This window comes from Rhipicephalus microplus, chromosome 1 (assembly GCF_043290135.1).
Source record: "Rhipicephalus microplus isolate Deutch F79 chromosome 1, USDA_Rmic, whole genome shotgun sequence".
Taxonomy (NCBI): domain Eukaryota; kingdom Metazoa; phylum Arthropoda; class Arachnida; order Ixodida; family Ixodidae; genus Rhipicephalus; species Rhipicephalus microplus.
The window spans coordinates 173824329-173849845 of record NC_134700.1 but is presented as its reverse complement, the minus strand read 5'-3'; the positions used below and the strand labels follow the sequence as shown (position 1 = coordinate 173849845).

Here is a 25517-nt window from a genome sequence, read left to right as displayed (position 1 = left end):
CGCAGGATGGCTGCGCCGGTGCAATTATATTCTCATGTTCTTTCAAATAATTATATCGCCGAAGCTAACTGCAACATCAAAGTTACATTTAATAAATGAATTTTGTTATGGTTATTATACGCTTAGCTTACTTTTCTCAATAGTCCGTCTTCTATATGCACCTTCCAAGCTATATGGATACGGCATGCAATTCAATTATCACCACCCATTCTAACGCTATAGGTGGCACAGTTCTTTTTTGAAAAGCACCCTACATCTACAATGGATTATGTGAAAACAAATTTTTTTTTCTTTTTCCTGCTTCCCTTGAGAAATTAAAACCTAAATGTGACTTGTTTGGTCAATATCTAATATTTCTGAAGCTCCATTATGGTGAATCTGATAATCCGGGCTCTCCGGCTGGCCTGTTTCATGATTTGTTTCTTTTTCTTGTTTCATAACGGCTTGCACGTTGAGTAACCAGCGTCAGCCGCCATATTACGCGCAGTGCAAACACCCGTTCCCCATTATAGATCAACTGCTCGAAAGCTCTAGTGCAAACAAGAAGAATCTAGGCCACCAAAGCCGCAATCGCGTTCTTCGGCTTTTTGAGTTCCAAGATTACTTCCAGCAGTTTTTTAGTGCATGTGTTTTTTCTGAAAATTCTTTGGTACAACAATTTCATCTATGTTTTTTTTCTTTTTTCAGCAATAGCCTACAAAAATGGCGCTCACCAGCGCCATCTGCTATAGCACGGAGTCGTACATCCTTCCATTATTTTTGTCAGAAAGTAGTATAGCCCTAGTAATACTTGTTCAGAGAACTTATGTACTCTTTCCGCTACCGCCTTCTCTCGTGCCTTCGAAGTAACTACTGGTTTTAAGGCATTCACTTTTTTGTCGTTGCTCCACCTGAGAGCCTCTATCTGAGTCCCCGTTGCAGGCCGATGTGTAGGCTACTGTTTGCTCTGCAGACTGAGGGACAAATTAGATTACCTCGACCCAGTCTAGTTTGCTAACCATTGTGTTGACATCGTAATGGCTTTGAGCACGACCATCTGGCTGGCATGGACTATACAACATCCCTCTATTTAGTAGTATGTCGGTAGTTTATTTTGTCAAGTGTATAAGTAGACCACCGCGACGGATTGGTGTGTCTCTGTCTGATATATATATATATATATATATATATATATATATATATATATATATATATATATATATATATATATATATATATATATATGTGTGTGTGTGTGTGTGTGTGTGTGTGTGTGTGTGTGTGTGTGTGTGTGTTCAAGTTTTTTTCGCGGACTTCGCAGGTTTTCAGCTCCCAACCAGCGACGTGAACGCCATGAACAAACTCTCTGTGAAACGAGCGCTCTTACGCTGTCACGAGGAAATGGTACTTAACTATACAGGGAGTCTTTACCAGTTCTCTCTCTCTCTCTCTCTCTCTCTCTCTCTCTATATATATATATATATATATATATATATATATATATATATATATATATAAATATATATATGCACGAATGCACACACACGCACACACAACACGCACCAACAGTGTGGGTGCATTGCCTCTCTGCACGCTTGTTTCTGTGATGCCACACACACCCGCACAATCACAAATTGCAAACAGCTTCGCCAGACCGGAAAAATCGGGGCTGCAGTGGAAATTAATTAAAGCACCAGACGCGCGAGTGGGCTTAATCTCGCGCCACCGCGAACTCCGTCGCTATATGGTTTCATGCCGGCACAAGCCCTTCTCACATCCCTTGTCACACGATGACCCCTTTGGTTAGTGGCGGTGGTGGTCACTCTTGCATGATACTGTTGATGCTGCAGCTTCTTGCATTCTGTTTTATCACATTCGCTTGGTTCTTCGATAAGACTTGTTCGGACCTAGACTTGTGCGGTGAAAAACATCCGAGCTGGTGTTAGGCGAGCTGATGCGTAAGTTGTATTTCGCGGTTGTGCCTTTCTTTTTTTATCCACTAGTTACTCCTCTCCATCCCCTTATTTTAAATGAAACTTATTTTAAATGACTTCTCAGTGTGGGGGCGGGGGGTCTGCAATGTGTCTCTCCTTCTGGCTGGCTTTCATTTAGTCTCAAGTTCACCTCCTCCTTGTGTGAATATATATATCTATATAAATATATATATATATATATATATATATATATATAATGGCCACAATAAACAACTACGGGAAACATCATCATCAGCCTGACTACGTTACGTCCACTGCAGGACAAAGGCCTCTCCCATGTTCCACCAGTTAACCCGGTCCTGTGCTTGCTGCTGCCAATTTATACCCGCAAACTTCTTAATCTCATCTGCCCACCTAACCTTCTGTCTCACCCTAACTCGCTTGCGTTCTCTGGGAATCTAGTTAGTTACCCTCAATGACAAGCGGTTATTCTGTCTACGCGCTACATGCCCGGCCCATGTCCCTTTTTTCTTCTTAGTCAACTATGATATCCTTTAACCCCCGTTTGTCCCCTAATCCACTCTGCTCTCTTCTTGTCTCTTAAGGTTACACCTACCATTTTTCTTTCCATTGCTCACTGCATCGTCCTCAATTTAAGCTGAACCCTCTTTGTGAGTCTCCAGGTTTCTGCTCCATAGCTAAGTACCGGCAAGATACAGCTGTTATATACCTTCCTCTTGAGGTATAGTGGAAATCTACCTGTCATAATTTGAGAGTGCTTGCCAAATGTGCTCCACCCCATTCTTGTTCTTCTAGTTACTTCAATCTCGTGGTTTGGCTCCGTGGTTATTACCTGCCCTAAGTAGACATAGTCTTTTACAACTTGAAGGGCACTATTACCTATCTCGAAGCGCTGCTCTTTTCCGACGTTCTTTTACATTACTTTCGTTTTCTGTAGATTAATTTTAAGACCCACCTTTCTGCTCTCTTTGTCTAACTCCGTAACCATGAGTTGCGATTCATCCCCTGAGTTACTCAGCGATGTGATATCATCGGCGAAGCGCAGGTTACTAAGGTACTCTTCATTAACTCTTATTCCCAATTGTTCCCATTCTAGGCTTCTGAAAACCTCCTGTGAGCACGCGGTAAATAGCATTGGGGAGATTGTGTCACTCAGACTTACACCCTTCTTGATTGGTATTCTGTTGCTTTCTTTGTGAAGCACTGTGGTAGCAGTTGATCCCCTGTAGATTTCTTCCAGGATGTTTATATATACTTCATCGACGCCCTGATTCCGCAGTGTCTGCATGAAGGCTGATATTTCTACTGAATCAAACGCTTTCTCGTAATCTATGAAGGCTATGTATAGTGGTTGTTTATATTCTGAGCATTTATTTATTACCTGACTGATAGTATGAATGTGGTCGATTGTTAAGTAGCCTGGTCAAAATCCTGCTTGTTCCTTTGGTTGATTGAATTCTAATGTTTTCTTTACTGTGTTAGCAATTATCTTTCTAAATAGCTTGTATACTGAAGAAAGCAAGCTGATCTGCCCGTAATTCTTCAAGTCCTTGTCATCTCCTTTCTTACGTATTAAGATGATGTTAGCATTCTTCCAAGACTCCGGTACTCTTTCCGCCAAGAGACCCCTCGTAAACAGGGTGGCTAGTTTTTTTCACTCAATCTGTCCTTCATCTTTCAGCATATCTGATGTTACCTGATCCTCACCAGCAGCTTTGCCTCTTTGCATGCTCTCCAAAGCTTTTCTGACTTCTTCCATCATTACTAGTGGGGTGTCGTCTGGGTTACGAGAGACATACCTACACCGTAAAAAGCTTCACCCATAAATAACAAAATAAAAAACATTGAGCACACGAGGTGTCAGACGCCACCGCTTGGCAGGAGACGCAGAGGGGTCAGTCCACGTGCTACAGTTTAAAAGAAAAAGAGAGAGCGTCGGTTTTTGCATTGTGGATATTGTCAGCGCGTTCCTGTAATGAAAAAAAAAAGCGCGGAAAACTATGACGGTTAGTTCACGCTGGTCGTGTGTTTTTTTCGAGCGTCCATCTTTGTGCAGCGCTTTTCGCCTCACAGTTTTAACAGCAGGGCGCCAAGAAAGGCGATCATCGATGATTACACCCTGGTGGCGATGTTGGTATTCCAACTGTATCGGTGTGTTTCCGAGGTAAAGCCTGCTGAGGCTTTGAAAAGCGCGTTGCCTTGGATGATACGCGATCGCAGCTGACTTCGTAGGTAAAACCTGCGGGCAAACTTCCACCAAGTATTCTGAAGTTGCATTCAGAGCTCGCTGTAATATACCAGGAAGACGTGGACCATGGTGCGACGGACCCTGACCCAGAGTGCGATGTCATGATCATAAATCGCTGTGCCTATAGGAAAGTCACAATCTTGCGGTAGTCGGCCTGGAAGTCCTGCTAGTACACTGTTAAAGAGAAGTGGTGACAAGACGCTGCCTTGCGGGACACCACATTTAACAGCGCGAGATTGACTCTGTACTACTCCAATGCCCACTTTTATTTTGCGCTCAGATATAAAATCAAGGAGAAAGTGTAACAGACGACCTAAAATTCCTCCATTCATCAGTACACAAATAATCGCCTTATGTGGCACCAAGTCAAACGCTTGCTGTATGTCAAAAAATAGAACATATGCTAAATCTCTTTTTGCTCGAGCAGATTCAAGCAATGATACAAGATCTGTTATGCTGTCAAGGGCTGAACGGTGGCGATAAAATTCGCTCATGACATCAGGGAAGAAAGTGAGCTTTTATAATCTGGCGTCCACACGAAACAGCACCATACGTTACATCAGCTTCATAATATTAGAATTTAGTGATATTGCCCGGTATGACTTCAGGAGTTGTGCAGGGCGACCAGGCTTTGAAATTGGCTTACCAAAGACGATTTCCATTCAGCAGGAATCAGACTCCTTTGCCATACTTTGTTGTATTCGTCCAGGATACTTTGATGAAAGACCTCATCAATATTTTGCAAGGCTTGGTACGTAACACCATCTTCGCCTGGTGCGGTGCGACGGTAACAGAGGCTAAGTTCATGACGCTGCTCGGCCAGAGTGAACTTTGCCTCATCCATCTCACATGAAGGTCCATATAAAATCGTTACGGAACGATGTCTGGCATTGTCTTTTGACATAGGGGCGAGGGCATTGATCAGAAGATGGCACTACAGGTTTACCAATGAGCGGTACTCTCTTGCGTGATGTATGCTTTGCCAGTCTTGAATGTGCCGCCTGCTTTAATGTCTCAGCTGGAACGGGATCATCGTGTTGCTCTCCGAGTATTGTTTGGCTTACCTCGTGAAGCACAATTCATCCCACTACTGACTGAAGCACACCAGTCGCCGCTAAGGCTGCAAGCTGACCAGAGAGCGCTACATCATATTGAGCGTCTGAACCGAGCCCACATGGCAAGACACTTCTTAACAGGCTGTTACAGCACCCACTTTCTCGAATGGGTAAAATGGCGGCTTTGTTCAATGACATTACTGGCCATTCCGGTGAACCAATTCATTTGACAACATCGACAGAGCACAGGCCATGTGTCTTCCCTACCCATCTGTCAATTCCAGAAATACGCAAAAAGTGTGACCAACCTGTTTCGGAACTATACCAATTAGCCCGTTTACACTTATTTGAAAACCTCGAAGACTATGCAAAAGAATTTACGGACGCTTCTGTACGCAGCGATGGCCTGAGCGCATCTACAGCTTTCTTCTGCCCTTCAACCGATATCAGGCGGTTTTTAAAAATACCGCACCCCTCATCGTCGGTGACGGCCAAGCTAGCCGCGATTGATGTCGCCCTTAAGTACGTACAAGAAATGTTACCAGCATCGAAGGTTGTCATCCTCACCCACTCTCGTGTTGCCCTTAGCAGACTCACCAGCAAGGAGACCGACAGCCCTATACTGAGCAGCATCATGGAATCCATTAACATATTCTGTCACGTGAGGTATGCCTAGCTGCACAGTGGGTACCTTTGCACATGTGTATTGCGGGCAATGAAGAAGCGGATCGCCTTGCTTCGTCAAGCAACCATGATGACTGTGACTGTCCGGGAATTCTATGTACGATGGACAACGCTCGTCCGCTTATAACGCAAACACCTCTTAAAGCAGCACCCAGACCAGCGTGTGGCGAATGGATCTTTCCCTCCCCGTGTTCGTGGCCGTAGCTTGCCTCGTAATTACCGAGCGCTGTTGTACAAACTAAGAGTGGGCTCTGTGCTGGTGCGTGAACGATTACACCGTCAAGGGCGTGTAGACAGCCCGTTGTGCGCAGCTTGTGGCTCCTGCGAAACACTTGAGCATCTCGTAGTGCACTGTCCCACATTTGCTACGCAGCGGTCTTTGCACATTAAGGAATATGAATTCCTAGGTCTCAAGTGCGCGACCCTACACGGCTACCTGTTTCCGAGTGGTAGTGCTTCCCGACGCGACCAGCCCCACCGAGCTTCCCTAACATTTATGAACCAAACGAACCGGGCCACCTGTTTATCAACTCTCTCTCTTCTTTTAACTGATTTCTGTCAAAGTTTTCGTCATTTTTTCCTCTTCCTGATGTTCTTTCCTCTTTCTCCCCTCTAATCTTTGTTCTCTCTGTTTCTTCCCTCCTCCCGAAAGAGTGCACAGGCGTAGTGCCCCTCCAGGTGGCAGTTGCCAGCTTGCTCTCTCCCTCCTTCCTCTGCGTCCTTGTGTATCTGTGCATGCAAATTTAATAATAATAATAATAATAATAATAATAATAATAATAATAATAATAATAATAATAATATTAATCTTTGTACTGCTGTGGTATGCTGAAAGTATACGTATATATCGAAAAGCTTGTCGTTCTTGGTGTGATATTCTAATTTGTCACCACGTTGTGGTATTTTCTTAGTACACTATACCACGTTAGGCCTCTCTAGCCTGGTTCCAAGTGTTCGAGAGTTCATAGTTGTAAGGATAGGCATTTATTTGTACAGAGAGGGAGGAGAAGATGTGGCCACCCCTCTTAATCATGCAGGCTCAGAGTAGGTTTTATCAGTAAGAGGCTCAGAGTAGGTTTTATAGCCGGCTATCGGCGCCCCTGTCGGTGTAGACAGGACGCCAGCACCCATCCTGTCTGCGTACACTCTCTTATGAATGTGCCTTTATTTTTTACACTACCGAAACGACTGCCTCATGCCTTCAGGACTGTATTAACGAGCCCATCTTGTCTTTATTTTACGTTTTGCTTAAGTTCTTGTAATCTCAACGTGCACTGTAAGAGCATAAAACTGTCAGAAGTGTGTAGGATACCTCAAAAACCTATTTTCGAATATTGAATTCTTTTGTTAAACCAACTAAAGATGCAAAACGAATTAGGAAAAGAGGAAATGAGAATAGTTTATGAGTCATGTTGAGGAACAGTTGGGCAAACTGGTGTGGGTTCATGATTAAAAACGGCGCAGGAACACAATACACAAACGAAGCGTAGGTACACGAGCACGGGTGCCGGAATCGCAACATATCTTTATTCACGTCGGCTCAGGCATATACACAGACACGTGGTCACACAAAATGTCGAAGGTACACACATATATAGGCAAGCGTCATACGTGTTCTTTTCGCTTTTTTCTGTAATAGCGTGCCTGTGCTTATGGGTGAGATGACGTGAAGAAAGGTGTGTTGCAAGCCCGGTGTTCATCCTCGTGTACCTATGCTTCATTTGTGTATCGTGTTCTTGCACCTTTTTTAGTCTTGGTGTACGAATATTTGCCCCCAGTCAGTCAAGCCTTGTCAATGTTTGAACTGCAGATATATTTGATGGTAATGTTGTGATAAGGAGATGTAAATGTAAATAATATTTACTGTTGAGGGCACCTGACCTTGGATTGTGAGAAATGTTTACTTAAAATTTAAGCCCTGTAAAGCCGGGAACGGTCGACAAGCCGTTGTCAGAAGCAAGTAATGGCTTAATATTCATTTATGCTTTGCTAGCAAAGCTTACGTTCGTTCGGACTCGACCAATCTTTGCTGCGCGTGGATTCCCAGTTGTGACACCTTTCTGTCTTTGACAAAGAACCCTGCCGACACTAACAATTGTAAGCACTCTTTGCCATTGGCCAGCAAATTTGGATAATAGAATGTCCAGCAACAAGTCTATAGCTGAAAGCTTCTCTTATGAGTAATACTCTAGTGTAACATTTTTTTACTGACTCAGGCACTGATGTTTTGATGATTAACTTTAGACAGATTTTTTCATGTAGAGGCAGTATATTTGACACTAATGTCACAAATCGCACATGAATAAGCCCATGTTTGGAACGGAGCAAAAATGCGATGAGAAAAAATGCGTTCAATTTTCTTGTACTATGACGGGAAGTGTCCGCTTGGCAGTAACAAACGAGAAAAGAAGAAGAAATAGAAACCCTGGAACATCGGAATACCTACATGAGACCTGAAGAAAGGACATCATTGATAATACAATATCAAAGCTTAATTAGGGCACATCGGTTTCGCCAACAATTAGTTATTCTTGCGATTCACGATACACGGGTGCAAATTTTAGGTGGCAAACAAGAAGATGTGTTAATGAACATCTGGATATTTCTCTTTATCTCCCTTGGGTCTCTGTTGAGGTACAGAAAAGTTCTTCTGTCCGTACTAACTGGCACAAAAAAGAGATATCGAGCGCAAACAGGCGGTTACTAAGAAAGTCGAGACGTCGCCAATTTTCGACCTTTGTAAGTGTAAAGCAGTGGAGCAATTCAGCAAACGCCATGCGCTGAACGTGAACGACAATGCTGCCCTTACGTATACCCTACCTATAAAAAAACTGAATAAAGAGAAAAAATCGCATTCATAAGGGTGTCTGTCTGGGTAACTACCACAAAAAGAACAGTGATGTGGTATCCGAGGCACCTCTCGTTCTCTGTGGGAGAATGATAAAGCTCTGTGCTCGCATTCACGAAAGAAAGATCAGGTAAAGCAGCTTCTAAATAAGGGAGTCAAGCTGAAGGAAATTGCGGAGCTGGGTAGCCTACTTTGTTTCTCTCCAGGTTGCTTTTTATTTCCTCCTTATTTTCTTTCTTTTTTTACTTTTCAGTTTTTCTTTCTATTCATTTTTATTTCTTCATTTCTTTTTGCTTTGTTTTTGCGTCGTTTGCTGCGTTAGAAGTTTCATAACCACATTTCTACATTTCAGTACAATATCTTTGTGAAAACTTTTGTAAAAACAGTTCAATACTCAAGAGACATCATAACCTTTGCCATTTTAGAGAATTTTCATGTTTTGTGTAGACAAGTAAATTGGCATGAATAGTTGTGTTTTCACAAACTCTGTGTGGCATGAACACATATCTGTGTGGTGGGGACACATTTCAGAATTGAAAAATGTGGACTTGTTGCGTAAGTGTTGTGCTATGTATATATGTATAGCCTTGTGTTTGCCATCAAATGTGCGATGTGAATTTTCATGCAAGAGAAGATTAGTAGCCGGAACCACGCATTGGCACCGACCTCTCTTTATATTCATTTATTTAAAAAAAGGTTCCCTGTTGAGGTGTCAGACTTCTTCCTGGTGTGGAACGTGCGCTGAGAGCATTACACCTGGAGAGTTATGCCGTGTGATGACGACGGCATAATGTATATAGCATACTAGAGCCCATGAGGGCATACGTCTGTCTGGCCCCTTGAAACGTTCCGCTTTAAAAAAAAAATGTTATTCGCCAGTTGTTGATTCTACGAGCCTTGAGCTATTGTCGAATGTGTGGATATTAAGGCGAAAGCCTTGTGTGCCAGGAAAGACGCTTGCCATAAAAAAAATGAGGTGTGCATCAAAACTCACGTGACTGCGATAGAAATAAGAGAAACAAAATAAGGGTTCAAACTGACTTCGCATCGAGGTAGTATGGGGGCCAGTCAAGTATTCCACCACGGAGTCATGCGTGTGAAAAGTCTCTGAGGAAAAAAGACCCTATATTGTCGCGATGTCCGGTGTCACGTCACGTTAACAGAGCTAATGTTGCTGCGGCGGAAGCATGGAATCCCACATGACGTCGCAGGGTGTGAATTGCACAGCGAGTAGGTTGATGAATGCTGTAAACTCATTACAGGGCTTAGGACTGTGCAGCGATCACACAAAGGACAAAGGACGGAAGAAGTGCACATGACAAGTGCCAACTGCCAACTGAATTGTATTCAGAAATACACAGAAAAATAAACAGAAAATGCATCACGTCACGTGACATGAGCTCCAAACGAAAAAAAAAAACTTTTCTTGTTCTCGTTCTTGTTCCTTATCTAAACATGAACACAATGAATTGTGTGTTTGTTTGTCAGATTACCTCACCTTCTGAGCGAATATTCACATTTGGCATTCCTCATTCCAAAGCTTTCTGTCTCCCCTTCACTCGGTTGCCTTCTCGTGGGATCTTGTCACTTAATGACCAGCGGTTGTCCTGCCCACACGCTACCTATGCCCGGCCCACGTTCATTTCTTCTTCTTTATTTGAACTATGATATCTTTAACACCGCTTTGTTTCTTGACCCACTCTGCTTTCTTCTTGACTCTTAAGACTACCCCTATCATTTTCCTTTCGATTGCTCGGCGCGTCATCCTCAACAAAAGTTAATCCTTTTCTGTAATCCTCGAGGTTTTTGTTCCATAGGTAAGTGGCGGTAAGGTGGAGCTGTTATATCCATTCCTCTTGCTGCTTGCTGATTGCGCTCCTTACCATTTTTATTCGTCTAGTTAGTTTAATCTTGTGCTTCAGATCGGCGGTTACTAGCTGTCCTACGTAGACGTACTCTTTTACAACTTCAAGTACATTGCTACGTACATCAAAAGTTGGGTGGGTAGGTTAAATTGGAACGTTTGCGGTTATAAACTGGCAGCAGCAAGCACAGGACCGAGTTAACTGGCGGAACATGAGAGATGCCTTTGTCCTGCAGTGGTCGTTGCCAGGCCGATGGTGATGATGATGTTTATGATGATGATGATGATGATGATTCCAAAGCTTCATCGATGACTGGTTAACGCGTATTTTGTTCTTTCTCCTTATGTGGAAATCGTCGATATTTTATCGGGCAAGCTGTTTTTTTCCCACATGGTACTATGGGTTCGTGTAGTGTGTGTCGCTTCATTTCTTTTGTACCCATTCTGAGCTTATAAAACAAGAAACCACGCTCTCCTACAGTCATTGTACAGACTAAAAAGAACATGCGTACACGATATCCGCCATAGTTTCCGTGCCAAGAATAGGATTGGAACATTTGCTATAGCATGCGAAAAATTGATAGATTCCAAAAATCGCAGCTGCAAAAGACAGCACCAACTGAAAGCAGCAGAAAACAAAAAATAGCCACTGTACTTACTATGCACACAAGCTTTTAAATCGCTTCAAAATTGTTGCCAAGTGCTTTGGAGTGTAAACGGTTGTTTCCTCCCCAAACAGTCAGTCCGGAATGTGCGCCCGTGTGAACAAAAGCACACAACTTATTACGCTAAAAAAGCGAATGCTGTATTAAGCAAACGTATGCCAAAGTTCGCGTTTATGCGAAGCATGCGGAGGGTAGGTGACCGTGTCGAATTTTTTTACTGAGCGACACCCTATGAGATGAAGCTAGATATGAACACAAATGTTGCGCGCTGACATATGTTAAACGATTGCAGATGTTCATATAATAAGTTGTTTGCTCTCATTGCACAACGGTGCTGACAGGAACTATTAGCAACACCAGAAGTGATAGGCTGATACAAAGTGCTGATGCACGTAAGTGTGGTAGCCGTGGACACTGCTACACGAATCGACTTCAGGGAATAGCACATAAAATTCAAGTTAACCCGACGTTACCATTGTATCATATGAGTACATGTGTAATGCTTATAAAACCTAATAGCCAGCACTGCAACCACATTTGACGTTTCACGAACACTGGTGTATGTTTGAAAAGTAAATGCGAGGCCTGGTGTCGCTCTGTGGTAAAATACTTTATTACCAAGCAGAATAATCGGTTTGATTCCTGCTGCGAGCCTGACATTTATTTTTACATATCTCGGGTCAACGCAGCCAATCTCGGCTTTTTCTTAACGCTAACGCGTTAAAGTTACCCATGTCTGTTTTCGTCGTTCTTGAGCTAACCGTGGTGTGCAAACGATTATACTTTTCAAAACGCTGTCTGAAAATCTAGGTCTACATCTGCTATAACACCAGCTGTCATATTAGCACCATGTGGAACAAAAGCCCAAAGGTTGGCGCTGCATGGCTGAGATAGACCGAGCACGATTTGCACCATCTTCTAATCTGTTGTGTCTACGACGTTCGAAGGTTAGGCTCTTCAAAGTGTGTGACGACTCTTTTTGGGTGCGAAAAGCTACCTAGTCACATAAAGGCAGAACTAGTGAGGTACCTGGTCGGACTTTTCATACCAAAACCTTTACAATGCCGCAAATGTCTCAAGCTTCGGCTTGTACTGGGTTTCTGCACAAGTGTATTGGTCTGCGCTAAAAGTGGCGCGAATCGCAACGTAAAATTTTGTGAAAGTGCAACATCTCGCTGCCCTAACTGTAATGGCGAACACTAGGCTACGAACAAAGAGTGTCCCAAGCTAAACAAAAAAAAATGATAGGTCCTGAAGGAAAAAAGCTAAAACGATGGCATCGGGAGATGCCTAGCCATAGAACGCATCAAGTAGCTGGAAATGGCACAACTGAGCATGCACCTCCCCGTCTGAAGAATAGTACAGTCAGAGTGAATTGAAGCGCGGATGGAAGTGCAATTTCAGCATTTCGGCAACATCGTGGCCGGCGCTTCCATCAAAGCCATCGGACACGACCTCCGCATAGGTAACGCCTCATAAAGTGGTGGAACCATCTTCTGCCAAGGCCATGTCTGCAGTAGAAAATAATGTAAAGAGGGCACCAGTAATAGCTTCATTTAACGATGATGCCCAACTTCTCACCATGATTAAGATGCTTGTTAACGTCATCAGATCCATCGTAGCCGGTCGTCAAACGCCAGCAGCGTTAGCCACGCAACAACTCTAGGAGGCTCCCGTTCCATTTCTTGACTGTACTCACTGAAAGCAACATCAACACCCGTCGCAAGCCTCGTCCACACGTGCCTTGCAATAGAACTTCAGGTCTCTACAACCGTGCCATGCTGACCTCATTCTTATGCTCCTTGCAATGAAGAATTCACCGGATATTGTAGCTCTCCAAGAAGCCAATTTAGGAAATGATGAGCTCAAACTTTCGGGTTTCGTAGGCGTTCACAGCAATTCCCGATGCACGGTGATGGCGTGTGGATCTTACCAGTGTACAGAGACCACGACCCCGCGAAATCCTTCGAGTCCCTCATTGTATATGCAATCTGGTGTTTATTTGGCGGCGATTGACACAAGCAACCTCTGCGGACTAGGCCACCTTTTTATAGTGAGATTTTTCTTAATTTTTTACTCTACTTGTCTAGGTCTTCGTCATTTTTTTTTGCTTCCCATTTTTTTTTCTTATTTCTCCCCTCTTATATTCGTTTCCTCTGTTTCTTCCTCCCAAAAGAGTGAGCAGGCGTGTTGCCCCTTCAGGTGGCAGTTGCCAGCTTGCTCTCTCCCTCTTTTCTCTGTGTCACTGTGTTTCCGTGTATGCAATAGGAGCGAATCACCTGTGGCACTTACCCGCCCGCGAGTATGTGCGACTGTTTGGCGGAAAGTGTTTGACGACGTACGCGACGAGATTTTGACGTTATTCATGTATTCACTAGCGCGTCATATTCGTAAATCCATCTTACCATCCCATACTAATTTTCTTCACGCCAAGTTACGCGGGTGATCACGGGAGCACCCACACGTAAACTGATAGATAGATAGATAGATAAATAGATAAATAGATAGATAGATAGATAGATAGATAGATAGATAGATAGATAGATAGATAGATAGATAGATAGATAGATAGATAGATAGATAGATAGATAGATAGATAGATAGATAAAAGTGCTGTAGTGGGGAAAGAAATGCTTCGCATTTATTACGAATATTTTTTCATTGCGCGAGAGAATTCGGCATGGAACTCGCTGTGCGCATGTTTAACTAATGGTCTAGAGCCGGAAAAGTTATTTTCATTTGAAGCACATGTAACGTGATGCGATGACGACTCTCGTTTACTTTTTTGTGTATTTATGATTTAAAAAAATCCCTGGGGTCAGCGCGTGTTGTGTGCACTTCTTGTGTCCTTCGTCTTTTTTTTTATCTCTGGATAGTTCTGAGAATGAATCCACTCAAACCACGTCAATTTTTTGTTCTAAGCTTTCACAAAGCTTTGCGCTATAATTAGTTATGATCATCATCGGCACCTAGAACATATTGGTTGCGTGTATGCTGGTTTTTCATGTGTTGGTCGATTTCTACTCACCCAACCTTTCAATCTTACCCCTACAGCTAGTGCGCTTCCTCTGACATGACTTCTCCAGCTTCTTAAATGATGGTCATTATTATTATATGTATATAGTAGTGGTCAGAAAATTGCCACCCGAGGTCATTTTAGCCTTCGAATCATTTTAGGCGAATCCGTGACGGAGCCTGTGAATATTGTCGCGAAACCTACAATCACCGTTTTCTCACCATTCCGCTGTGACCTGTGGCCACACCCCAAGCTGAACCGTTGCCTTGCAATCACCGCATCTAGCAGCGCTGCGCACCGTGCCATCTGGCATGACGTCAAAGGAGGCGCCGGTGAAACCGCGATGCATAACAGAGGAGGAGCTGGTGAAACCACGTTCCATAAACAGAGAAGGAGCCAGCGTTGCATCGTACATGTAGAAGGGTTGGCTCCGTGGGATGCGTTGGCAGATATAGAGAGTAATTTAGATTGTTTAAAAGAAGCCAGACCTTGTCATCAGAACAAAATCAAGAGGAGGCAGCGGGCTTGGGAGATGGAGGAAAAACTAGCCGCACGACTCGAGATGTGTAACCATACAGAGAAACAAGCTTTACAATACGATTACCTCACCTCTCCCTACGCACCCTAAGGCATACCTTTAGGCCACAGCCAATTTTCTATTAGCGAAGGATAGCAGTCACTAGCTACGATTACTCCCAAACTTAAATTTTTGTTAGTTCAGGTGCTGGGTGTTGGCGTTTTCATAATAGAGACCACTAGCTTGTGCGTTCTCACGTGCACACCCCTTTTCGTCATCAGCTAATAACTGTGCAGACATGGCAACACCTATCCAGTTTCCAAAGTAGAGAGATGATACGAGAAAGGAGATAAGTGGCTCTTTATAACGCGTGCGAGTTATCATATGACGTAATGTGATATTCCCAGGGCAATTCTAAAAAAAACTAAATAATTATTACGTTTTAAGACCAAAAGCCGATGTCCGCCGCACGTTGCATCGCAGTTACGAACGCTGTAAGTGCCACACGCGTCGACATTGGTCTTAAGCACACACGCAACGCACATGCACGCGCACGCACACACACACACACGCACACACACACACACGCACACACACACACACACACACACGCACACACACACACACACACACAAATGCCTCGGAACTTTCTCTATAACACAACTTCAGTGCGAGTGTCACACTCACAATGAACTATATATGCGGCCGTGACAAATGGTGCGAAACATACTGACAGAGTCGAAAAGGACAGAGGAAAAAAAACAAAACAGGAGTTTCCGGAGAACGACTGCGAGCCACGGCAGATCCGTATGCCATATAAACGCATACATATATTGCGCGGTCGCTGCCATGTGCCGTCGGCCGCTGCAGAAGCTGGCCAAACTATACTCTGCAAAAAAAAAAAGAAGTAAAGATGACCGGGCAAAACAAACTCAATGAGAGCGGGGTGCACCATTTGTTTCGCCCGCTTTCTCGCAAGCCAGGCTTCTCCATTTTTCCGTTTAGCTTGTGCCATCTTCTCTTTTCATTTCTTCCGCATTCAATCCCTGGCTGTTCACTGTTTGTTAGTATTTGACCAGCGAGAAAAAAACACATCTGGATATTCGCAAAACAATAAAAACAAAACGAATGCACTGCAATATCCATCCGTCACCATTGTCACGCACACTACCCAACATTTGCCTCGCTTTCAGGTCCCCACAACAGGGTCTTGTTTCACTCCCCCCCCCCTCCTCCCCGTCACCTTCAGTAGAGGATAAACACTAAAGTAGAGTAGTCGAAGAAGCGAAAGAAAAAGAAAAAAAACCGCACTGTTCTTCTTCGACCTTTCTGCGCGTGCAGGCAGTATCGTGAAGGTCACATTATAGATTATGTTCGAGGTTAGAAGCCCGTCTGTTTTATGTGCTACGTCACACAGTCTGCACCCTCCCCCTCTTCTCTTCCCTCGTCTAAACAAAACCAGACGCACTTGTACGAGCTCTCAGAAAGAAGTAAAGCACGGGGAAACAGTGGGCACGCACACCGTTATTCAAAGAATGCGGCAAAAACTGGCTGTCGGCGAAAGGAAGCCGAGTTTTAGAGAGAAAAAAACGCGCACCACCCATTCCAGCGGCTTCATCCATCAACGGGAACGTGAGGCTGGGCACAAGAGGAGATATCCAGGCCAGTGTGCGGTCGTCGTTCTTTTGAACGACTTTTTGTGTTATTGATGTTGCGAAACCTCAACACAACGTTTGAGGCGGGAGTAGTACTGTATTTATCTCGATGCGGCGCGCTTCACCACTTCTAAGGTATGTGAACACGCCATTGTATGTGAACAGGTCGGTTCCACAGCTAGAGTGATTATAGTCCCAAAAACCATTAGATAACAAGGAAATAAAAAGTATTGGTATTGTTGCATGCGCCTACTAGGTGAAGACAAGTTGGTGTAGTAAACAGAGTGTTTTAGCCAAGTACTATCAGATTTTCAATGTACGCGGATGACTTATACGCTTGGACGTCTGCAGTAACACGTCTACAGCTGCGAGAGCGAATGCAGAGAGCTGCCACTCAAGCTGCTATTTACCTCCGTAAACGAGGTGTGGAAATTTCCTCTGAGTAATGTGAACTTGTGGCATTTACGCGCAAACCAATGCAGAATTACAGCGTTTTAATAAACGGCGAAATGATACTTTACGTCCGATCGCACAAGTTCCTGGGTGTTGTAATTAACAGAGACCGCTCATGGAGTCCACATGTATCATACATGAAAAGGCAGCTGACAGGCATCTGGCGTTTGTTCAAGGTCTTCGCTGCGAAAGACTGGGGATTGTCCACAGCCACTTTGTTGCAACTATAGAGGGTTTTTTTACTTGGTTCTTACGGTATAGTCTACAAGCGTTAACCAACGCAAGTAAAACAAGTATACGAATGTTTCTAAGTGTCCAGGCTCAAGCACTCCGAATTTGTCTAGGCTATCCCCAAAGTTCATCAACAGCGGCAACTATCGCCATCACAAGGAACCACCTCATCAAGACCCACATTAATGTTGAAGTGCTGAGGCCACATATACGACACCTTAATCGAACTCCTCGACATCATCTAGCCTCTCTACCAGAGGACCGACCACGCACATCTTATTGCAAAACAGTGACCGCACATGGCGAGTCGATCCCAACTTCGTACTCTCCTGCCGCTAGACCTGTGACTCCGCCATGGTGCCTCACTCAACCAAATATTAATATTACCATACCTGGCACCCAGTAAAAAGCCACTTTGTTCTCATCGGCTCAAAAGCAGCTCACACTACTTCTTTTGTATGGAAAATATCAGGATATATATGTATATATATATATATATATATATATATATATATATATATAAATATATATATATATATATATATATATATATATATATATATTTCAGCCGAACAGCTCAACCGGAGCAGTCGTGATACCAAGGGTGGTCACGACGAATAGATTCAAGACATCCCGTGCAACAACATCAACGACAGCAGAATCAGCAGCACTTCGTACCGCGTTGCAATTTGTTATTGATCAACCTACACGCAAGTGGCCTTTTTCTGCGACTCGAAAGCGGCATTGCAGTCTCCGCTCTCAGCCTTACGCCGTGGACCACACGAGCAGCTAGTACTAGAGATAGCAGAGGTTACACACCACCTGACTGAGAAGGAGCACCAAATTACATTTTAGTGGTTACCCAGTCAATGCGGAATAATCAGCAATGAACGGGCCGATCAAGCTGCCCGCTCAGCCTTCGCAGAAGACCATGAACGGCTACTACCACTTCTAGGACAGATGCTGCACGAGAGCTCCGCAGACTTGCTCGCCGGCAAACCACATCGCAATGGAATCAGCCGCACTTCAAGCATGCCCGACTGTACTGGCTTGACCCTACGTTAAGTCTTCAAGTTCCGTCAATGCTTTGCCGAGCAGGCCCAACCTTTTTATGTAGGCTGTGGTTGGGCGTTTCGCTTACCAACGCCTACACTTTCCGCATTGGGATGGCCGACACCGCAGCCTGTGGCCACTGTGGCAAAGAAGAAACCATTCAACATATCCCTTGTGGCTGCCTAGAGTACAGTAGACAACGACAATGCCTTTGCAAGGAACTCAGCAAATTAGATAATCGACCTCGGCTGCAGCGGCTGCGTTTCTGATGGAAGCAGAAATGTTGTAGGCCCGTGTACTCAGAATTGGGTGCACGTTAAAGAACTCCAGGTAGTCAAACTTTGCGGAGCCCTCCACTACGGTGTCTATCATAATCATATGGGGGTTTTGGGAAGTTAAACCCTACATATCAATCAATCAATCAATCAACCATTCAGTCAATCAGATAATCAACCTCTGTCGGAGGAAAGAGTTCTACAATATCGACACGATGCAACTTCACAGAAGAAGGCCCCGAAAGAGCTACTGCACTTTTTGCGATCGACCGGTCTTTCTGAACGGTAGTCGGCAGAACACCTTTCACGTGTGTGTTTTCATTTTATCATGAGTGCACCCGCGTTTTTTTTTTCTCTCTCTATCTACCCTCTCTTTCTTGCCCCTATTTCCCCACCTACAGTTGTGGGTAGCAAACCAGATGCCAATATCTGGTTAACATTCCGGCCTTCTTTTTTTTTCTATCTCTCTCACTCTCAGCTGTACCGGTTAACCATATGGTAACTACGTAAGCACGGCCTGTAAATTTCCCGTACGGTGTGATTATCACTTAAGTTTGTCTGAATATTTTAGCCTCGCGAGAAGTTCATTGCAGACAGCAACATGAAAAGATAAACGAAATAGTTAATCGATTTATTGTGTGAAAATGAAGCTGCGTGCCGACCTTGCTGTACTTACGTTTCGCATGAAAAACCAGCGTTGCTGAAGCGCGCCAACAACATTTCACGAGAATAAAATTTTTCGTTGTTGTCAGATGCACTCGTGTGCGAAATACAGTGAACTTTTTCAGTTTATGTACCAGTACTATACGCGCGAAAGTGATCTAAGTTGGTAGTCATGGCTGTAATTAAAAACGCAGGCGCCTGATAGCCGGTCACATTTCTTACTTCTCTATAAATGTCACAGACTTTCAATGGTTAAGGTATTTTAAATCGGGTGATCATACGTTATCTTAGAGGTTGTTGCCTAGCGCGACCATTCGTATACAGCTGAACGGTCGTCCATAGAGTGTGTGGTACAATTTTTTTGTGTGAATACTGCTTGGATTGTCTGATCTTGGTAGTGTGGCTCAACTCCCCACGGATCCGTGCTTTCAAGACTATACGATAGTAGCAGCAAGCGTTGTACCCAGAAAAGCTTTTCGGTCACTTCATTTAATGATCTATAAAGACCGAAGCGAAATGCGCGTGTTTATGTTGTGTCACAGTAAGGAAAGCCACTTTTTACATGTACAGATAAAGTGGAGGCGCCTAAAATTGAAGGGTGTCAGCTTAAAAGAAAAAAAAAATTCGGCCGATTCAAAGTACCTTGGGAATCGATATTATGCGAAGCATGTGGAGGAAAGGTGACCGTGTTGATTTTTTTATCGAGCGACAGGTTAAGAAATGACGCAATGTTGCGCGCACAAACATACGCTGAACAGTTTCAGATGTTTATAGCACCAGTGGTTTACACTTACTGCACAACGATGCCAGCAGGAACAGAAGCATTAGCACTGCAGAAGCGATAAGCTGATAAGAAGCGCTGTTGCTCGTGAGGATGGTAGCCGTGGACAGTGTTTCATAAATCGCCTTCAGCCAATCGCACCGAAAATTGAAGCACACCCAACGTGAAGATTGTATCATAGGAATATAAACATAAGTATAGCTTATAAAATTTGACAGCCAGCGCCAGAACCACATTTGACGTTTCAAGAACACTTGGGTCTATTTCAAAAGTATATCCGAGACCTGGTGTCACTCTGTGGTAGAATACTTGATTACCAAGCAGAATGGAGGGGTTAATTCCCTGCTGGGAGCCTGACAGATACTTTGCATTCCTTGGGTCAACACTGCCAATGTCAGCTTTTTCTTAACGTTCACGCGTTAAAAATTTGCGTGTGTCTTCTCGCTGTTCCTGGGATAACTGCCAATCACCTGTGGCACATACCCGCCCATGGGTATGTACAACTGTTTGGTGGAAAGTGTTTGACGACGTAAGCGACGGAATCGTCATATTATTCATATCTTCATTAGCACGTCAATTTTGTCAAACCATCTCACTCTCCCATACTAATTTTGGTTCACTCCAAGTGAAGCGGGTGATCATGCGGGCAACCAGGCGTAAGTGGATAGATAGATAGATAGATAGATAGATAGATAGATAGATAGATAGATAGATAGATAGATACATAAATAAATAGATAGATAGATAGATAGATAGATAGATAGATAGATAGATAGATAGATAGATAGATAGATAGATAGATAGATAGATAGATAGATAGATAGATAGATACGAGATCAAACTCGTCGAAGTTCGCTTCAAAATGCTTCGCCTTAAAAAAGAAGAAAGCTTATGGTATTGTTGCTGGTGGCTGATTTCAAATGCGCTATTGCGGGCATAATGTTAGGGCTAGTAGAGGTGACCAATGAGGTATAGTGGCACAATGACCGGTGATGATGTCATCACATGACGTCATGAGCAGCACAAGAGAGCACCAATCACGGAGGCCATGCAAGCTGCAGAAAACTTCTGCAGGGATGGGACAAAAGATGGGAGGGGGTGATTGATACAGAGACGAAGAAGAAAAGAAATTAGATGTCGCATTTGAGTTAACTTGTGTGCATCTGTAAAAGTATTTGTGAGGTAGTTTACTACTATTATTATAGACCTATTTAGGCCTACTCGTTCAGCGCCAATGCTCCGATTCGATGGTTGCGTAACGCACATTCTAAGGTTCTGAAAAACAAAAAAGTAACACTCTCTGTGAGATGAATGGACAGGTAATGGTGAGCAGGAAACCTTTCATCAAGACTTCTTTCAAGGTAAACGTATCGCTCTAACGTCGTCCTATTTATTTATTGTATTTGTTTCATTAAATACGAAGGCTGAAAAATGTTACCTCATTTTTACTTTCTTTATTTCTTTTTGAAGACACAGGGGCGAAATCATCAAGGAAGGCAGGGAATATACAATGAACACAAAAAGAAATACTGATTGATTCTTCCAGAGATGAGACAAAAAGTGAATAAGCTTTTTCCTGAACGTATGGATACATCGTATATAGAATGTACACGCTTCTTGCACGAGACAAAAAAAACACTCAAGGAAATCGACGGTATGTTGAAGATTATGGCGTTCAGTTTGTGCGTTCAGCGAACCTCGATAGTGGTAGTGGAAGTTCACGTTTACTTTTTTTTATGTAGACAACCGCAAGATGGGAATGAAAGCTGATGTAAGAGCACAATTTAAATCTTGCCTTTCACTATACCTTGCACTGCGCACCGCATTTCATGATAAGGCTCTAAAGAGCTATTTTTAAACTATGAGCGAAGTGGTTTGGGCCTGAGTATTGCTGGTGATCTGGCTGTCATACTTCGTCGACAACGTATTCGATATTGGCTTCAGTAAATAGGAAGACCTTGCGAAACGGGAAGAGAACGAATGCGGCACTCCTGCATCTTATCATTGAAACTGCACAGCAGAGTTTTGTAAAGCATTTTCATGCTCTTTTATTTCGAAGTATCTATGCGATAATCTGTGAAGAAATGAAAAGTTAGCTCAGGTATCAAATAGTGACACTTGCATTTCGAAGCGCGCCGGAGTGTATCAGTGTCTTACATTTTACGCTTTATAGTTAGCGGCACTGCCCATACTTTTTCCCAAGCTGCCATGCTAACAATCAAGTATTTTCTCAACATGCAATTACCTGTGCGCTTGAATAAATGTACAATTTCTTCTTCCGGAGTGGTGGTTAGTGGGACTTTGGGATTAGTGTACGGTACGCAAAAAGTGTGCATTGCTGCACATTTTTGGTTTTCGGTAAGATTATTTCTTGGGAGAAGACAAACCATGCATGTCTAGATCGACGTAGTCGTACTGGATTTTGCAAACCATCCAGCAACCATGAGCTCTGAATTCGCCATGAAGTTGTTGAAAAGCGCCTCATTTTATTTAATAATAAAACGTTTTTAAACCACAACCTTACATTTGCCCTTTTTTGTTCAAAGTGTTCAGTCACTCGGTATCGCGCACAGAATTTTACGCAGGAGACAAGCCTCTGTGATCTCTTAGTCACGAGCGACTGTAAATTCTAGTTAATCAAAATGTGGTGGTTAAAATGGCCGTGCGTCCAGCCACTAACCCATCATAATTAATTTGAACTTGCCCGCTTTGACCACGTAGCAATTTTCGAAAGACTATTGCGCGAATCAATGGGCGTTTATTGTTGGAAAAGTGCGCTAGCCTGGCGAACCTCACAGAAGTGCGTGTGCGTCTCTATTAGGCTACAGTAACATCGAGGTTCTGCAATGAAAATAACATTTGCAAGCCATATATTGAATTACAGTTTCAGCTTCTCAACTGGACTACGTTGAGCAGTAATAATCGCCAGAAATGTGTGCCACATAATCAATAAAAAGGTTTTCCTAGGAGTCAGGCAAAATTTGTTCTACAAAAAGTAACTACAAAGGTTCACCGCGTGTTTAAAGTGTGGAGGTGGTCTTCTTTGACAGTTTTCGTCAGCTTTGATTTTGCTTGCATTGTTATATCAGACACACAGGGTTACATCTAGTGCCAATAGGGAGTCCTATGACGTCGTCGTCACGCACACATGAGTGCGTATCAGTTATGCAAAACACACGCGCTGCTCGAAAATGTCTTGTAACCCCACCTGAACTGAGTGAGGACGAGCCTAAAGTTCGAGGAGGAGAGCACCTCACCTTCAAGTTTTATGGCGACGATGTTTTGCGTCAGCCTGAGACATCCGCAGTCTTTCGTGTGTTTGTTTTGTTTAGTTGTCTCCTCCGCCGAAAGCGCCTATAGCTTCTGACCTTTGTGCACAGTCTTATAAGCCCTCTGGTTACGTGCGAGCTCAACACTTCGCTGAGACGCAGTGTGCTGGCGCTGACTACAGAGCTTCTCCTAATGACAAGGAGGCCCCCGGAGCACATACTGGCCCTTACTACGGAGCAGTGTGAAACGTTTTAGAACTGCGTACAATATGCGCAAAAATGCAAAGAAAAAAGCCTGGGTGCATACATTGGAACGACAACCTATGCAATGCGAGGTGGCCTATGGGAAGAGGTGACTCTATACGAAATACCGAAGTTCATTGGAGATCTCATTTATAGAGGAGTTATTCACATCTCGGGTGTCCATCTATAGTAAGACACCTGGAAACTCTTATCGCAAGACAAATATTTACTTAAAAAAGTGTGCGAGTACACTTGCGTCTCACCAAAAGCCACGCTATGCTTCACCGCATGGCACGAGCAACGAAGCAGAAATCGGTTGTGATTTTCTTTGTCTATGTGATGAGAAACATTTTCGTACGAGATTCACTACTCTTTATACGTTTGCTGGGGCATTTTTTTTTACAAATTGTACATCCTGAATTTTCTTTCTTTTGAATATTTTTGCATGTAAAGTTTTTCTATTGCACTCTTAACCAGCTGGCGACGACAAATTCAACACTTCTTATATGTTTTTTCTTTATTATTTGGTTGCAATATAAAATATATTTTTTAGAAAACCTCTTCATTGTGCAAAGTTTGGTTCCTTCAATGCGTGCTGGAGTACTGTTCAAATTGGCAAAATTGATCTTCTCGAGACATATGAAAAACAACCATTTTCGCGCGGTAACGAAAGACCTGAATAGGTGCCGCATATTTCACCATTATATGACCCGGACGTAGCGCAAAAATACAGCATGAGGGAAAGCGAACGTTGAATGGGAAAAACAATGACTTCGGTGTCTGCAACACGAAGTTTTGTTGTGCGTAGGTAGCAATCAGGAACGTAGTATTTTCTGTCAATCTTCATCGTATAAACAGTTGCTTGTCTTGTGAAGATAAGTTAAATTGAAAATGTGCCTGTAGTCACTCAAAGAATTCTCATATCCTCCCTTTGCTATATTACTTTTCGCATTGTCTTCATAAATTAATTGGTCACTGATTTTCTGAATGACTGCTATTAGAAGTCATCTGACCACAAGTTACATAAATATGGCACGCAGTGTGGACCTCAGTAAAGTTTTGCAAATTAGCTCCAGTGTGTCTACATTCCTTGTCAGGTTGCGCGCTTGAATTTATTCTCTCCAAAATGCATCTACTTGGATTGTAGTGCCTTCGTCAACTAGATCCATATATAGAAAACACATATGTTCATTATGAGCTAAATAGTTATGATACATCCAAGTGGTGCTTTTTCGAAAACAAGATTATTATCTTGGTTGACCTAAACATTTCTTCCCTGACGATCTAAAAATTACCCTCGAGGGCATAGTGCACAGTAAAGAGTGCCGTTTGGCCTAGGATAATTTGTTTTACATTCTTTAACTTTTTTTCTTTGTAGAATCTTCTAGTATTCAAACTCTAGCACTGTTGAAACTCTGAGGAACCACGTGCGATGAATTGCTCCTTTCTAACGTTCCCTCTACTTTGCGACGAAGTGCTTGTTTTTCATACGACCGTTTTTTTTTTTCTGTGACGTCTTTTTCAGTGCCTTCATGGCCTCATGAATGACTACATGATAAAGTGGCGCATTCTGTTCATCTCTACTTGCGGTGAGCATTCTAGAAGTTTTTTGCAAGCAATGTTGACCCGGAAGTGTTCGTTACATGATTTTTGATGGTCTATTTTGCAGGTGACGGATAAAACACTTCAAATCTAAAGACAAATTTAAGCTGGACAAAGCGAACATCGGCGCTTCTCTAGCTGCCATTACGGTTTATTCTATAACGCTAGAATGACGCCTCAAATGCACAATCAGTAGTCACCTGCCAAACGAATTAAGCTAATTCAGCAAAACATGTTGCACTGTAGGGTGGTCTAACCAATTCTAAACAGCGTTTAAAGGCAATGTTTCCGGTGACCGATTGTTGTAATATTACTTATTACACAAGCTCATCTTTTGGCTTAGGAAGCGTTTTAGGTTGTAAATCAGTATGATTTAGGAGGGTGAAATGGCTGAAGCCAAATTTAGGGAGAGCCCGACATTTCGGGACCAATCCAATTCCTTCCCCGCAAGACAGATTCAT

The 25517-nt window shown here is 43.2% G+C and overlaps 1 long non-coding RNA gene across 1 annotated transcript in view; it reads left to right on the top strand.

Moving 5' to 3' along the window:
• The window catches only part of LOC142803175 (uncharacterized), a 140479-nt gene extending 115222 nt beyond the window's left edge, over window positions 1-25257 (top strand). The window contains exons 2-3 of the long non-coding RNA XR_012894006.1: window positions 24980-25043; window positions 25124-25257. This is a non-coding gene — a long non-coding RNA (uncharacterized LOC142803175). The remainder of the gene's footprint in view (window positions 1-24979; window positions 25044-25123) is intronic.
• The last annotated feature ends 260 nt before the right edge of the window (window positions 25258-25517 follow it).